Source organism: Stomoxys calcitrans, chromosome 2 (assembly GCF_963082655.1).
Source record: "Stomoxys calcitrans chromosome 2, idStoCalc2.1, whole genome shotgun sequence".
NCBI lineage: Eukaryota > Metazoa > Arthropoda > Insecta > Diptera > Muscidae > Stomoxys > Stomoxys calcitrans.
The window spans coordinates 158,872,130-158,888,463 of NC_081553.1; the positions used below are offsets into that span (position 1 = coordinate 158,872,130).

General features: G+C 39.1%; 1 long non-coding RNA gene across 1 annotated transcript; it reads right to left on the reverse strand.

The window, feature by feature from the left end:
- Positions 1 to 2,983: 2,983 nt before the first annotated feature.
- On the reverse strand, positions 2,984 to 11,061 carry LOC131994809 (uncharacterized). The gene is made up of 3 exons (XR_009396878.1): positions 10,908 to 11,061; positions 3,288 to 3,400; positions 2,984 to 3,221 (listed from the first exon to the last, which is right to left on the reverse strand). It is a non-coding gene; the product is annotated as an uncharacterized LOC131994809 (long non-coding RNA).
- Positions 11,062 to 16,334: the final 5,273 nt, after the last annotated feature.

Sequence of the window (16,334 nt, forward strand, 5' to 3'; positions counted from 1 at the left end):
TCTCAGCAGATTCAATTGTATTGGAATGAATAAGGTAAATTGGGTCCCATTTTACAGAATCGTACTCTAAGATACAACGCACAAAAGAAATATACAACTGCTTAGTTACTAATGGATATGAGAATTCTTTACTCCAGCAATTTACAAAGCCTAGGCTTTTATATGCTTTGTAAGTAATTACAGAAATATGCTCGCGGAAGTCTAGTCGGCGATTCAAAAGGATCCCAAGATCGTTCATAGATGAGACCGATGCAATTAAGTGGCCATTAAAATAATAACTTGATTGTATACTACCTAGTCTGAAAAATGTCATATGCTTACATTTTTTTTTAATGTTTAGTTCCAGTAGATTATTTTTGCACCAGTCAAAAAACTGTTAAGATCAGATTGCAGTAAACTTTGATACGTCTGGAGATTATACGACAAAAATAAAAGACACTGCACTACCAAATTCCACCATTTGTGATTTGCCAATAAGGTACAACTTTATCCTATTTTATAACGAAGGACCGAATCCCATGTAATTCAACTTAGTTAATAACAATCTACAATATGATTTATCTTATCGAATGCCTTGCTGTAATCGGTATAAATACAGTCTGTCTGGTATTTCATTCTAAATCCATCGTTCACAACCGTAATAAGCTCTATAATATTCGTTAACGTCGAGCGATGTTTTCGTAACGTTGAACCTTAAATAAATGGAAATAAATTATTCTTTATTCAGTGCATATGATGAACATTCGCGAAAAATATTTTGAACTGAAAACAGCACAATTGATGGAATAAAATATTCGAAATATTTAGAGTGTGGTGACACATCTGAACAAAATCATGGCAAAATCTCGGCTTCTATTCCGTTCAGTTTTAACCAAAGCGCATGAAATAATTTATTTATTTGTAAATGTTTTACTGATTCTCATATTAATCCTTTGTTTTATTTTATTAATTTATTTTATTAATTTAACTGATTTCATCCAGTACGACATTCCCTCATTACTTATGGCAAAATTTCAATAAAATTGTTATTATAAGATTTTTTGGTAATGTTCGAAAAAGTAATCATGAAAAAAGGGTTTTCAACTGTGGAAAACGAACATAGTACCAGTCATTACACGTTGCTAATATTAATTTTGTATATAAATATTACCTATTAAAATAAAAACGTTCACACTTTTTGTTTTCAATGGCTTTGAAAAAATTCCCCAATAAGTCGCTAAGCACCATATTTTCCCAGAAGTTCCGCTACGCCATATCCACAATATTTTATAGACTGTTGAAAAACCAAAGTTCAGTACAGATTCTGTAGTGTATGGCCTAATGTGCAACCCCAGCGACATCTCTTGGCGGATAGTGGACTGCCAGAGACATCTGATGGTTAGAATTGGATGATGGAGGCAAATCCAAGCCAAGCCGGCCGGTGACCCAGGGAAGCTTCTTTCTTTTCCGATGGGGACTTGCCATCTAAAGGAGGTGGAGTTCAGTGAACAACAACAAAAAACGCCAGTCAAGAATTTTCAATTTTTTTTTTTTTTTATTAAATGTAATTCTTGTGAGTACAAAATAGGCTGACATTATAAACAAGAGACAACATAAACTAATGCAGTTCTTTAGAACAAACAATTGATATAAAAAAGTCTTAACAATATTTAAGAAATAAACGATAAAAGAACACGTTAATAAAGCTGGGGAAAAAGAAAAACTGTTAAACACTGAAAAGGAAGAAGATTTATTAAAAAAAAACCAAACAAATTTGTTAAAAACTTGCAAAAACTTGGAAGACATTCCACACATCCACAATCATACACCAGCGAGGGATACAGTCGCTGTCGCATTCTTCAGCGTCAATAAGGTATTCCATCTAGATTCTCCTCACACGAGAACTTGACAGCCATTCGGACGTTTGACCCTTGGACAGTCGTTTTTTTTTTTTTTTTTTGTATAAAGAAATTATTAAAATGACAAAAAAAAAATTAGTTTGGAACCACATTAGGGTTTTTTTTCTTTTTTACTTACCCTTTGGTTAGGTTGCAGACTTCGATCTAAACATGAGGTCATCCTTAGGTTAGGTGGCACGTAGTTAAAGGATATTTCCTTTCTCCAATCAGCCGATGTTGGCCCTATTGCGCTGAAAAAGCAACACAACAGAAAAACTATGAAAAGAAACAAAAAAATATTTTTTTACACAAGAACTAACTGCGACAAATACACCTAAACTTGACAATGCTTACCAAAGACTAGACGAATGGATGCACATATGAGAACTCAAAGGGCCCTTATCGGCCGCAGAAGCGGCTCTCGAGGCTAAATCTTACCCGAGATCTGGGTGCCATTGGCATTCATCTTGACGAGACTACCTAATCCTAAAAAGAGAAGGAAGTCTAAAACAACTGTTTAATTTTGTTTGTTGAATTACATTTAAATAGAAGTAACATTAAAAGCTTCTATGTGCTGAATTAACCTTTTTTGGCTTATAACTTTGCAATTTTTAAATCTATTTTTTAATTGTTCTAAAGTTTCATAAATTCATTTTTGATTTTTTCGAACTTAACTCTAATTCTGTTTTGTTTTGGTTTGTATTTAATCATCCATAGTCATGTAAAACCTTTTCTATTCAAAAAAAAAAAAAAAAAAAAAAAAAAAAAAAAAAAAAAAACAAGAATTATGTACTCTGAAGTAATTTGATCTGCTTGTCTTATGATTTTGAAAATGTTGGAAGGATAAATGGATAGGATAAGTGACAAAACAGTTGCGTGAGTAGGCAGGTGATGGATCACGGTGTACCTTAACATTCCAGGACGAGGGTGCCAAGGGGGGAAGGGCAATGTCCTGAGGCGCTGTGAAGGCATTTTGGGCGTCAGCAATTATACGGTTGTGTTGTCTTCCAGTTAGTTTATATAAGTGTTTTGCTCTGGTCTATTGTTTTCTGTTTTGTGCCATCGATAGCTGGTTGTTTTTTTTTTTTTTTTGTCACTTACCAGAGGATTGGAGCCAAAAGCCGGTGCTCAAATGCCAGTGACTATCGCCCGTCAGTCCGACTTCTCACTCCAATGGCAAGGAATGGGTCCACGACAATACGTAGTTTTATTTACAATATAATAGTTACCATCAAAGGTGTACGTCCGTCTGCAATTAGTCGTATAAATCCATTGCGAAATCATTTGCGTTAAAATATTCCATCACTGCATAAATTGTGCATCGCATTCCAATTTTAAAAGTTCCTGCAAACAAAGTTAAATAAAGATCAGTAAAACAACAGAATAATTTTAGGTTCTTTAATTGATTACCCAAATTTCAGGCCGTGTTACGCTGTATGTTCGGCCTGTTCTGAGCAGAAGCGATGCGAACTAATTTCTGCTATACCACTGCAGTATATAAAATTTCTTCCTGTGATTATATTCTAAGACAAGAATAGAAAACACTATTTTATTTCATATTTTTCTTGCTACCGTCCACGACTTTTCTTTGCTCAAATTTGGGAAATTCCCTCCCCCTTACCCAAAAAGTACTACCCACAAATAAAAGTGGACCGATCGGAACAATATGGGATTCAAATGGAAGGTATTCAAGAGTAGAATACGAACTTCATAATAAAAATTGGATCCAAGTACCTGGGGGACCGCCCCAGCCCCAAACCTCCTTAAAATAGGTTTATTTGCGATTATGACAATATGAGACTCAAATGAAAGGTATTCTGGAGTAGATTACGAATATGGTCAGGAAGAAGGAATAGGCTTTATAATTTATTGATAACGGAAGGGGGCAGATCCTCCACCGTTACCCCAAAAACACCACACAAAATCAAAAGTGGACCGATAAGGACAATATGTGTATCAAATGAAAAGTATGCGGGAGTAGATAACGAATCTGGCATACAAATTCTTGTCGAAGTATAGGGGGTCACCCCACCTTCACAAAAACAAATGGACACATTAGCCAATTACGGATATATGAGACTCAGTTTGTTTGTTCCGTATAGACTGGAAAACGGCAGAACCGATTTTCTCGAAATTTTCGCATATTGTGCAGGTTGGTCTGGAAGAAAACATAGGCTATTTTATTTTTCGATATCGGAAGGGGGACGGACCCTCCCCCAAACACAACCCAAAATCAAAAGTGGACCGATTGGGACAATATAGTTATCAAATGAAAGGTATTAGAGAGTAGAATACCAATATGGTATTAAAATTTGAGTCTAAGTACACATTGGGCCGCCCCATAAAATTTTCGTAGATTTTGCACGTGTGTCTGGAAGGAAATATAGGCTATATAATTTTTAGATATCGGGTGGAGGCGGACCCTCCCCCTTATCCCAAAAATGCCACCCATATCTGAAAGTGGTCCGATGGGCATAAAAAGGGTGTAAAATAAAAGGTATTGGAGACCAGAAAACGAATATGGTATTAAAATTTGGGTCCAAGTACCCAGCGGGCCCCCCAACCCCAAAACTCCTCTAAACAGATGTATTCGAAGTTCATGTCAATATGGGACTCAAATAAAAAGTATTAGGCAGTAGATTACAAATATGGCATAAAACATTAGGTCGCCCACCCCCAAATACCCCCAAATGGGCATATTAGCCGACCATGGCTATATGAGACTTAAATGAAAGGTATTAAGGAGTAGATTACGAATATTACATTAAAATTTGCGTTCAAGTCTAGGTGGCGCTTTTCCTCTTAAAGATACGTCAAATGGGTTATTCGACCCATTATGACAATATGGGACTCAAATGAAAGGTATTTGAGAGTAGAAAACGAATTTGATATACAATTTTGGAGCCAAGTGTTTTGGGGTACGCCCTTAAACACCCCCTAAACTGAACTTCATTTCCGTAGGGAATAAAGAACGAATTTGATATCTATTTTCAGTGCCGGTGCCGATGGCCGCCCCAGCCCGAAAATACCCTCCAAAGGGTTCATATTTACCGACCATGGCAAAATGGGGCTCAAATTAAAGGGATTTGCAAATGCAGCACGAATTTGATATCCATATTTGAGTCGAAATGTCTGAGGTGTCATCCCTCCCCTAATGAGAACATTACCCTAAGGAAGAACATTACCACCAGGTACCGAGAAGGGGCAAATTCTCACACATCAATGAGTTCTCTCCAATTCAAGTTTAAACTCAATGATAAGGGACCTTTTCTTATAGCCGAGTCCGAACGGCGTCCCGCAGTGCGACACCTCTATGGGAAAAAATTTTTTAAATGATCATGCATGACATTGTACCACGTAAATGTCGCCAACAGTAAGAGGGGATAAACACAGCTTTGTCAGATGTCCTCGCCAGGATTCGATAGCGTTCAGCGTCATTGGCTACAATGGCACGTACTCGATATCCGCTTTCAGGGCGAAGTGTCCCCACCCTTATAGGATATTAGAGAATTAGTATGCAAGAATCTTTCGGCGAATCTTCATAGCTGATTCGTATCCATACCCCTAAGAAGTATTATGACATAGTCTGCATAGCAGACGGGTTTAAATCCCTCCTTAGTCAGCATCCGTAAAAGGCTATTTATGGTGGTCACCCAAAGGAGTGGCGATAAAACGCCCCCTGTGACGTGCCCTGTGCAATTAATCCACCTGTTCCTAAGCATATGCTTTATCCAGTCTCTAAGAACCCGGTCCTCCTGATGATACTGGTCTAAGAATTGGACCAATGTGTAGGTCCACCGCCAATGTGTCTTGGCATCGAAGGATTATTCTATTTTATGCACAACCTCGTGCAGGGCAGTCACCACTGACTTTCCCTTGACATAGGCATGCTGTTTTATTTGAGCAGTTCGCTGAATGTCCTACTCTTTATCATGGTATCCCCAATGCGTTTCATGGTTTTGAGTAAAAAGGACGTAAGGCTTGTAGGTCTGTAGGCCTTTGAGGTCGCATAACTTGCGTTGCCGGGCTTGTGTGCAATACCACCCTTGCCTCCTACCAGGCTTTCGGAGTATATGCAAGTCTTAGGCACGCTGTAAAAATAGTGACCAGTTGAGGCGCCAGATAGTCGGACTCCTCTTGTAGTAACGCCGGAAATGTTCCATCATGCCAGAGGACTGCCGTCAATAAACTTGGAGTTAAGGGCGTGGGCGACAAACGCATGTTCACTATTCCTTGTGGAATAGTGAAAGAGTCGGTGGGACGGCGAAAATTCTATGGGGTGATCCGAGGCGACGAGGCTATTACTGAAGGAAAGTAAGAAGGAGGATTACATTCACCCGGTAGCTATTTACCACATCTGCTACCGTATCTGCATGAATGTTGTCTAGAGTCTAGACCCACTTGAACTAGATGTTCTCTCTTGTAGCGCTGAACCTCACGCTCTAGATCATGTAGATCTACCTTAAGGCTTCTGGGTGGTGGATATCTATCCACAAGATGATGATTTGGATACGATAACTTCTCAAAAGGTATTGCTTAGACAGCATGTAGTGATATCTTCGCACAGGTAGGATCTTTGTGTCCTGATGAAGGTGGTCCATATAAGAACTGAAGAGACAGCTCGTCGCAGTTCGAAGGGCGGCATTCTGACAGATCCGAATATTATTCCACTGCGTGTCGCAAAGCTAACGAGACCCCACTGGCGCTGCATAACTTACCACAGACGTGGTCAACAAGGTTTCTTGTTTCTTGCTGCCGGCAAATGACTTGAGGACCTTTGTTTCTACGGTTTTGCTACTGGTGAGAGAAAGGAGATCGGTTTGTACGATTCTCCCAAAACTCGGGTATTTTCCATACTTCAATAGCGGGATCACTATGCCCATTTTCCAGACATCGGGAATTATAAGAGTGTTCAAAGACAGTAGTAAGGTACTCAATTCGAGTTATTCCGCCGGTGCCCAACGCTTTGGATGATTTGGCCCCACGGATGACATTCGTAACTTCGCCCACGGTAAATTGTGAGGGCTGTACATTGGCTCGGAGACCACGGATACGGCGTATTGATCTCCTCCTTGCCCTGTCAATCTCGGGATGCGCAATAAATTGATGGTTGAACAACCTGGCACATCTCTTCGGATCAGTCATCCCGTCTACCGCGGTTCGAAAGTAACTTAACAGCAGACTACAGCTTGCCTAAAACGGTGTCTAAGTTACATTGCTCCAAGTATCCCAGCCACAAATTCTGCTTATGTTCGTTGACTACCCTATTTATTTCCAGATTCAGCTTGTTGATTTTGATGTTAGTGGGGTCCGTACAACGAATCCCATCGCGCTCGTCTGCGAGTACCACTGCCTGCGCCGGGAAATTGAGCCGCACTTGGGATATTCGACCGTATTGAAGTCCCCTAGAACCAGACGATTATGGTCAGATAGTAGCCCACTTATGTCGGGCTTGAAGGTTTGGCCGTTAATTGGGACACAACTACCAACCGACGGTATGTACACGTTGTATAGCTCTATCTCGGCAGTACCGGACATGACTGATATGCACTCCATGTAGGGCTCACTAGCGCTAGGCGTAGGCGAGATGGAAATTTGTTGCATTTGGAATTCATCCATTCTATTTGGTCACATCCTAATTTTTTTCGCTTTTCACTATTTCAGCGTATTTAATAATAACTCTATAGATATCAACAGTCATATAAAATATCTCGGTGTTATTCTAGATAAAAAAATAAAATTCAACAAACATATAGAAACAGCTTGTGATAAAGCCATGAAATCATTCAGAGCGCTATGACCGTTTTTAAACCGCCGTTCGAACTTAAGTATACAGAATTAGAACTTAATCTTTAAGTGTGTTATTAGACCAACCTTATCTTATGGATCACCAGTTTGGTTTACATCCGCCAAATGTCATTTAAAAAATGTTTAAAAATGATTTATAACACACCCTGGCGATATAGAAGAGATATATTACATCACGATACTGGATATGAAACATTTTCAGAGTTTATTAAAAAACGAAATATAAAATTCTTTAATACCATATCAAGCTCCCCTTATCCAATAATGGAAGGATGAACTGATATAACCCATACGCAATAAAATGCTTACAGATACCCTACCAAATGAAAAATACATTGTACTACCAATGGCTATTTGTTGCAAATAGCCTTTATATAGACAATGCTATTTTCTACTTATGTTTGATTTTTATTCTTTAATATTTTAAATAAGGTATTTCACCCATTTTTGCCTTGTGTTATTCATTATTTAGTCTATAATATATCATACTAGCTGAACCGGGCCCAGTCCGCTGCGCCTTCTTTTACTTTATATGGGTGAGATGGTCCTCAGACACTTGGCTCTGAAAAAAAATATCCGCATCGTACTCTTCTCTCAAATACTTTTCTCTCAAATATTCTTCTCTCAAATACTCTTCTCTCAAAGAACTCTTCTCTCAAATACCCCATATTGCTATTGGTTAGAGATAACTTTATGGGCCCAAACAATTGGCACCAAAATTGGTTATTATATTCGTTTTCTACTCTCAAATACCTTTCATTTGGTCGGTAAATTTTTACTCTTTCTACGATGGTCGATAAATAATTGCAGTTTGTGGGGTCTTTTTCGGAAGAGGTTGACCGTCAGAAAATTGGTCCCGAAAATGGGTATCTATTTCGTGCTCTACACCCCAAACTTTTCATTTGAGCCCCACATTGACCTGGTCGGTAAGTATGTCCGATTACGGTGTGTTTTGGGGAGTGGGGTTTCCCCCAAACACTTAGCCCTGAAAATAAATCAGCATCGTGCTCTACTCTCAATATCATTTATTTGAATCCCATATTCCCATTGGACTCAAAGTTAGATATCAAATTCGTTTTCTAATCTCAAATACCTTTCATTTAAACCCTTATTGCAAAAATCAGCAAATATGTCCCATTTGTGGAGAACTCTTTAAGACCCAAATTGCCATGGTGAGCAAATACATCTTTGGGGGTTGTTATTGGGGTGGGACGTCCCCCAGACAGTTGGTCCCGAATTTTGATATCAGATTCGTGGTCTACTCCAAAATACCTTTAATTTACGCCCCATATTTGCATAGTCAGCAAACTTGTCCCGTTTGGGGGGTGTTTTGGGGCATGGGGCGGCCATTCAGTGACTTTCTCTGAAAATATATATCAGCTTCGTATTCTACTCTAAAGTACCTCTTATTGGAGCCGCACATTGCAATGGTCAGCAAATACTTCCTAATTGGGTGGTGCTATGGGTTAGGTTGGCCCCATAGAAACTTTTTCTCTAATATTGATATCAGATTCGTGCGGTACCTTTCATTTGCCCCATATAGCTATGCTCGTAAATTTGCGATCTTTGGGAGGTGTTTTTAGGGAGGGCCGGTTCCACATTTGGATATCATATTCGAATTCTACACTCAAATACCTTCTATTTGGTCCACCATTTAGGTATCAGATTCGTATTCTACTCTTAAATACCTTTCATTTGTGATTGGTCCATATATATATTTGGTAGGTATTGTCCTTTTCTACTAGAAATTTCCAAAGCTATGTTTTGCCCCTTAATATCTATAATTAAAGCAAAACAAATTGTTTGTTAAAAACGCTATTAAATCATTAAAATAAATAGGCTTAAGTCGAATTTTTATTGTTGTAACCACATTGCTATATGGAGGTAACGATCCTTTTCAAGCTCCATAGGTGAGAAACTTCGTTCCAGTCCAAGGAACGATCGCCGCGGGAACGTTATGGCCATTGGTTTTTCAATGGCCGCAATAACTAGCCTTGTCATATCGAGTTTCGCAGGCACTTAGTATTTCAACAAAAGCCGGTGCCACCCGGCCTCTTACTGCAACTCTCCACTCGATATCGCTGATTGTCCGCGACTGCAAATGCAGCTACTCGATATCCGAAGCATTCGACTATTCGCCACCTGTGACAATGAACACCACAAATATCGGAGATCACAGTACCGACCCGTGCGGTGCTCATAGTCATCCCGTGCTGGGAAATTTTTATTGTAATCCGCAATTATTATTAATTAATAAATAAAACAAGAAGTTAAATAGAGAGATCGATTTCTATGGGAGCTGTATCAGGCTATAGGCCGATTCAGACCATAATTAACACGTATGTTGAAGGTCATGAGAGAAACCGTTGTACAAAACTTCGGCAAAATCAGATAATAATTGCGACCTCTACAAGTCAAGATCCCAGATCGGTTTATGTGGCAGCTATATCAGGCTAGTGACCAATTAAAACTATATTTGGTACAACTACTGGAAGTCCTAACAAAACACGTCATGCCAAATCGGATAGCAATTGCGCCCTCTAAAGGCTCAAGAAGTCAAGATCCAAGATCGGTTTATATGGCAGCTATATCAGGTTTTGAACCGACTTGAACCTGACTTAGCACAGTTGTTGGATATCATAACATAATCGAATAAGAATTGCGCCCTCTAGTGGCTCAAGAAATCAAGATTCAAGATCGGTTTAAATGGCAGCTATATCAGGTTATTGACCGATTTGAACCTGACTTAGCACAGTTATTGGAAGTCATAGCGAAACACGTCATGCAAAATTTTATTCCAATCGGATAAGAACTGCGCCCTCTAGAGACTCAAGAAGTCAAGACCCAAGATCGGTTTATATGGCAGTTATTTCAGGTTATGAACCAATTTGAACCATACTTGGCACAGTTGTTGGAAGTCATAACAAAACGCGTCATGCAAAACTTCAGCCAAATCGGATAAGAATTGCGTCTTCTAGTGGCTCAAGAAATCAAGATCCAAGATTGGTTTATATGACAGCTATATCAAAACAAGGGCCGATATGGCCCATTTACAATCCCAACCGACCTACTCTAATATGAAGTATTTGTGCAAAATTTCAAGCGGCTAGCTTAACTCCTTCGAAAGTTTGCGTGGACATGGCTAGATCGACATCATGACGATCAACTTTACTTTATGGGGTCTCAGACGAATATTTCGAGTAGTTATAAACAAATGCTCACGAAATGGGCACAATCAACTCTGTTTCAATACTGTTGTCTTTGTTGTGTGTTGTTGGTTATCTTTTGTTTGTGTTCTGCCGTCGGATTTTGCAATAATTTAGTAGACATTTTCGCAGCGATTGAAGTCAGTTCTGGGCTTAACGATACGCACTCTACTATGTAACCAAACAAACTGAGTGAGCTCCAGCTCCATACGAAACTAAGCAGACAATGAATAACCTGCTTGATACGTATGTATATATGAATGCATGTTTATACGCCAATTCACCCGCATCGCTTCCTTATTTAGCATGCACAAGCACGCCCACCATTGGCGTAGCTAGACATTTTTGCTGGGGGTGCTACAGCTCAACCAAAAAAAAAACAAGAACAAAATTAATTCAATAAAAAGGTTACATGTTCGGTCCTGCCAAACTTTGGATAACTACTACCTCGGGTATACATTAAAAATTCAAGTTCATTAAAATCCGGTACGGGATGAATGTGAGCATGAGAGGCTGGGCGGCACCGGCTTAAATACTCAGTGCCTGCGAGAGAGTTATTGGCGCCTTTAAATAACCAACGGCCATAATGCTCCGGGACGGGCTTGCTCACTTTTGGAGCTTGACGAGGGTCGCTATCTCCACATTCAATTTAGCTACAACAACAACATCCGGTGAAAATGCACCATTATGAACCTACAACAGCTATATCGACATTTGGTCAGATCTGAACAAAACTTACCACAATTCATTCTTATCTTATCGATCGATATATGCGGCAGTTATATCCAAAAGTGATCCGATCTGCATCATATTCGGGGAGAATATGTAGAGGCTCACTGTACTCAATTTCAGAAAAATCGGATAATAAACACGTTATTTATGGGTGAAAGATCTTCAACCGGCAGTTCGGTCTTTATGGGGGCTATATCAAAAAAGTTCCGATGTGTTAAAGTGAAATCGGGGGAAAATGCGGCATTTATGAGACTGATGTATGCATATGGGGTACGACCGTCATAATATTAGTCATGACGAAGTTATTTCTAGGGGATTCAGTTAAGTGTTCTCGTCCCTACCTCAAAACTGGCAAGGTTAGGTTAGGTTTAAGTGGCAGTCGGCCAACAGACTCACTTAGACGTTTTAGTCCATTGTGATACCACAGGAACAGAAGAAAAAAGATGCCTTCTAGTTCCTACCGTTGAACCATCCAGATCGCTTTAAAACGCCCAATGACTTGCGAATGTTCACATTCGCTAAATCAGACAGGTTCTCAAAGAAATGAGAACCTAAAGTGGAATTCCTTCTGACTGCTAGTGCGGGATACACACACAGAAGGTGTTCTATAGTCTCATCTTCTTCGATGTCCTCACAGCTTCTGCAAAAGTCGTTGCTGGCAACCTTCAGTTTGTCAGCATGTTTTCCGATTAGACAGTACCCTGTCATGACGGACACAATGACTGAGCTATCTGTTCTAGCCAATGACAGCAAAGCATTAGACCTCTTCTAGATTAGGGCACATTAAATTGTGGAATGCTCACAGCCCCCTCTTTATGACCTGCTAACTTAGCTTACATGTTGCTAGAGGCATACCCACAGATTCCAGCATCCCTGGAATGTGTAGGGTAGTTCCTAGTCTCGCAAGCTCATCCGCTTTACATTTTCCTGGGATATCTCTGAGAGATCTGCGACAGTCGAGAGCGGTTTTTGTGTTCAGAAATACGTTCTCCAGGTATTTAATGGCTGCCTGACTGTCTGAGAAGATATTTATGCCAATCGTCGTAATGACATTAAATCTTGGCCATTCCACCACTTCCTTAATTGCCAGGATCTCTGCTTGATACACACTGCACTGGTCGGAAAACCTTTTCAATATGACCAGTTCTAGATCTTTAGAGTACACCCCAAAGCCCATCTGGCCGTTTAGTTTGGAACCATCCATAGAAGTCTATGTAACTTCTGTTACCACAGATATCGTAGTTCCAATCGGTTCTATCAGGAATAGTGGTACAGTAATTTTTATCAAAAAGCGGCTCAGGTAGGGTGTAATCCACACTGCCTGGAACATCGGATATTGTATCAAGGATAACACAGTGCCTATAGCCACCACATGACCAATGAGAAAGCTCTCTTAACCGCACGGCTGTGGTCGCTGCAATTTGGGTAGCCAAAGTGTTCAGAGGCATAAGATGTAGCATTAAATTCAGTCCATCAGATGGTGTCGTCCTCAGTGCGGATGTGATGCAAAAACAAGCCATCCTTTGAATCCGGTTAAGAATTGAGCAGTAGGTGGACTTTTGAAGTGCCGTCCACCAGACGACAACTCCATATAGCATTATAGGTCTGACAACTGCAGTGTATACCCAATGAATGACACGCGGTCTAAACCCCCAACTTTTGCCAATGGCTCTCTTGCAGGTGTATAGGGCAAGAGTGGCCTTTCTTGCCTTTTCCAAAATGTTGGATTTGAAGTTCAATTTCCTGTCCAGCAAAACACCCAGGTATTTTGCGCTTTCCGTAAATCAAACATTCTCTCCACCAAAATTGGCAAACAAATGAAACTTTCATGTGGCGTTTATTATTAAACACATGTTGTACCCTACCACTGCTGTGACGGTGATAGTAAAAAAATAATAAATAGCTTTATCCGCCCGTCCACTCATCCTTTCTAAATCGTTCGTCTGTCTGCCGTTTTTTTTGTAATCAAGATGAAGATCACATTTTTCAACCAATCAATTTCCAAATATCACTTTTATAGCCCAAAGACGAATGCTATGCATTTTGGTAAAAATGGGTTCAGATTTAGATATAGCTCCCTTGCATATATATCTCACGATTTTCACTTTTGCTGACGTATGCAACCGATTTGCATGAAATTTGATATGGAATATTTCATTATCCATCTGAAAGCCTTTGCCAAATTTCATCAAAATCGGTACACATAATCCGTGTTTGTTTAATTGTGGTTTTAATCCAAAGTTTTTATGCCTTACACCAGCACTGCGGTACAGGGTATCACTTTTGCATTTGTTTGTAACGCTTAGATCCTGATTAGATTTAGCTATGTCCGTCTGCCTGTCCAAGTATTCAGGTTACAGGTCTCATTTATTGTCCAATTTTCATGAAATTTTGCACACGTCTCTTTTTTGGTCCAAGGACGAACGCTATTGGTTTTGAATCTAATCAGTTGAGATTTAGATATAGCTCCCATATATATCTTTCATTTGAAATGGCTTTTTAAGGCTGTAGAAGCCACAATTTTAATCCGATCCTTACAAAATATGACATGACGTGCTTTTTTGACGTCTTCATGTGTGCAAAAATTTCATAAAAATCGGTTCAGATTTAGATTTACCTCCCATATATATCTTTCATCCGATTTGGACTTTTCTTTTCATTAAATTCGGTTTAGATTAAGATATAGGTCCCAGATATATCTTTCATCCGAAATAGACTTAAAGCCTGTAGAAGCCACAATTTTCGTCCGATGTTGCATGAGACGTTTTATTTGGGAAATATTGAACTTCCTATGGCGCTAAGGAATAATATGCTCGTTGCGAGTTCAACAATTTCATTATAGTTACGAAATTGTTAATACGTGGTATAAGTCCACTTTCAACTTCCCACAGGTAAAATATGAAAAAATAAATTAAATATGAAGATCATTGAAAATGAAAGATTAAATTATTTAAAACAATCGCATCTTCCGAACACCTCGGAGAATCCAATTGGACACATCTTAATTACTCAAACCCATTTATTTCCGCCTGTCTCCCATCCCCATGCTATCAATTGCTCAGCTATTGTGAAGAACACAAATTTAATATGAAAAAATTAATATTACAAACAAGTAAGAACGTGCTATGTTCCGCCGGGCCGAATCTTATATACCCTCCACCATGGATCGCATTTGTCGAGTTTTATGCGCGGTATCTTTTTTTAGACAAACAAATACTATTGAACTAATAGAAAGTATTTGTGCAAAATTTCAAGCGGATAGCTTTACTCCTTCCAAAGTTAGTGTGCTTTCGACAGACAGACAGACGGACGGACATGACTAGATAGATCGAATGACATGACGGACTAGATCGAATGACATGACGATCAAGAATATATATACTTTTTGGGATCTCAGACGCATATTTCGAGGTGTTAGTATACCCCCATCCTATTATGGAGGGTATAATTAAATAGAACTTTACCTCTTGTCCCACCGAATATTGAACCAATAACCATCTGTTTACAAAGCAGACGCTCTAGGCATTTATCCACATCAGTATTGCTTAAGTCTTCGACTATTTTCCATTTCAATATTTGCTAACAACACAAAAGCGAAACATTTTCCCACTTCTTTTCATTGAAAAGGGGCAATGCTTATTTTGTTCGGCTTAGCCATGTTCTTTTTATAGACACTACGTTTCACCATCATTAGAAGTGTGCTTATTAAATTGTTCTTAATTTCGAGCATGTATTAGTGAACTCAAGAAATAGGAGAGGGAATATACGTTTTAGTTATATTGAACTAAAAATCTTTATTTCTTTAACTAGTTCATTCAGTAATAAATGTCAGAAAAGGTATTGTCAACGACGATATGCTTTTGCCAATGTTTAATCGTTTAAGGAAAATTACTAACTCCTCCTAAATTATAAGCTATTTTATCTATACTCACGAGTAGTTTTATTCGCACAACGTTTTCTCACTCTTTAGGAGGAATTTTTAACTAATCGTGGATAAATATCATGGACTAACGAGTATTATGTAATTAACTCCTATTTACGATAAGCCTTTTTCTGAGTATGGGTTTGGAGATAAGTTTTATGTATTAAAAGTATTACGTGCACTAGGTGGTTTAGGGTATTATATAGTCGGCTCTGCCCGACTTTTACCTTTCCTTAATGGTTTTTAAATAAGCATATTGATTGGATTGAGTTTTCTTAAGTTTTGTCGTCTCTCCAGTAGGGTTTTTTCATAATTTTTTTCGGAAAATTTCCTTTCTAATGGAAAAATGTTGTGGAGTTATGCCAGAGTATTTGTTATAAGAATGTTATGCTTAATCATTTGCAAATTGCAAATTTTGCCCATGAACATTCCACTAAGGAACAGGGCAAACTTCTCACATATCAATGAGTGCAGTCCGATTCAAGTTTTAAGCTCAATGATAAGCGGCCTCCTTCTTATAGCCGAGTCAGAACGGCGTGCCGCAGTGCGACACCTCTTTTGGGGAGAAGTTTTACATGGCATAGTACCTCACAAGTGTTGCCAGCATTAGGAGGGAAAAATCACCGCTAAAATTTTTTTTGGTGGTCACGCCAGGATTCGAACCCAGGCGTTCAGCATTATAGGCGGACATGCTAACCTCTGCGCTACGGTGGCCTCCTCATACCTGTGAAAAAAAAAACTCCAGTAAATAATGCAGCTTCTCAATTCCCCATTCCCCATTGCTTTGCA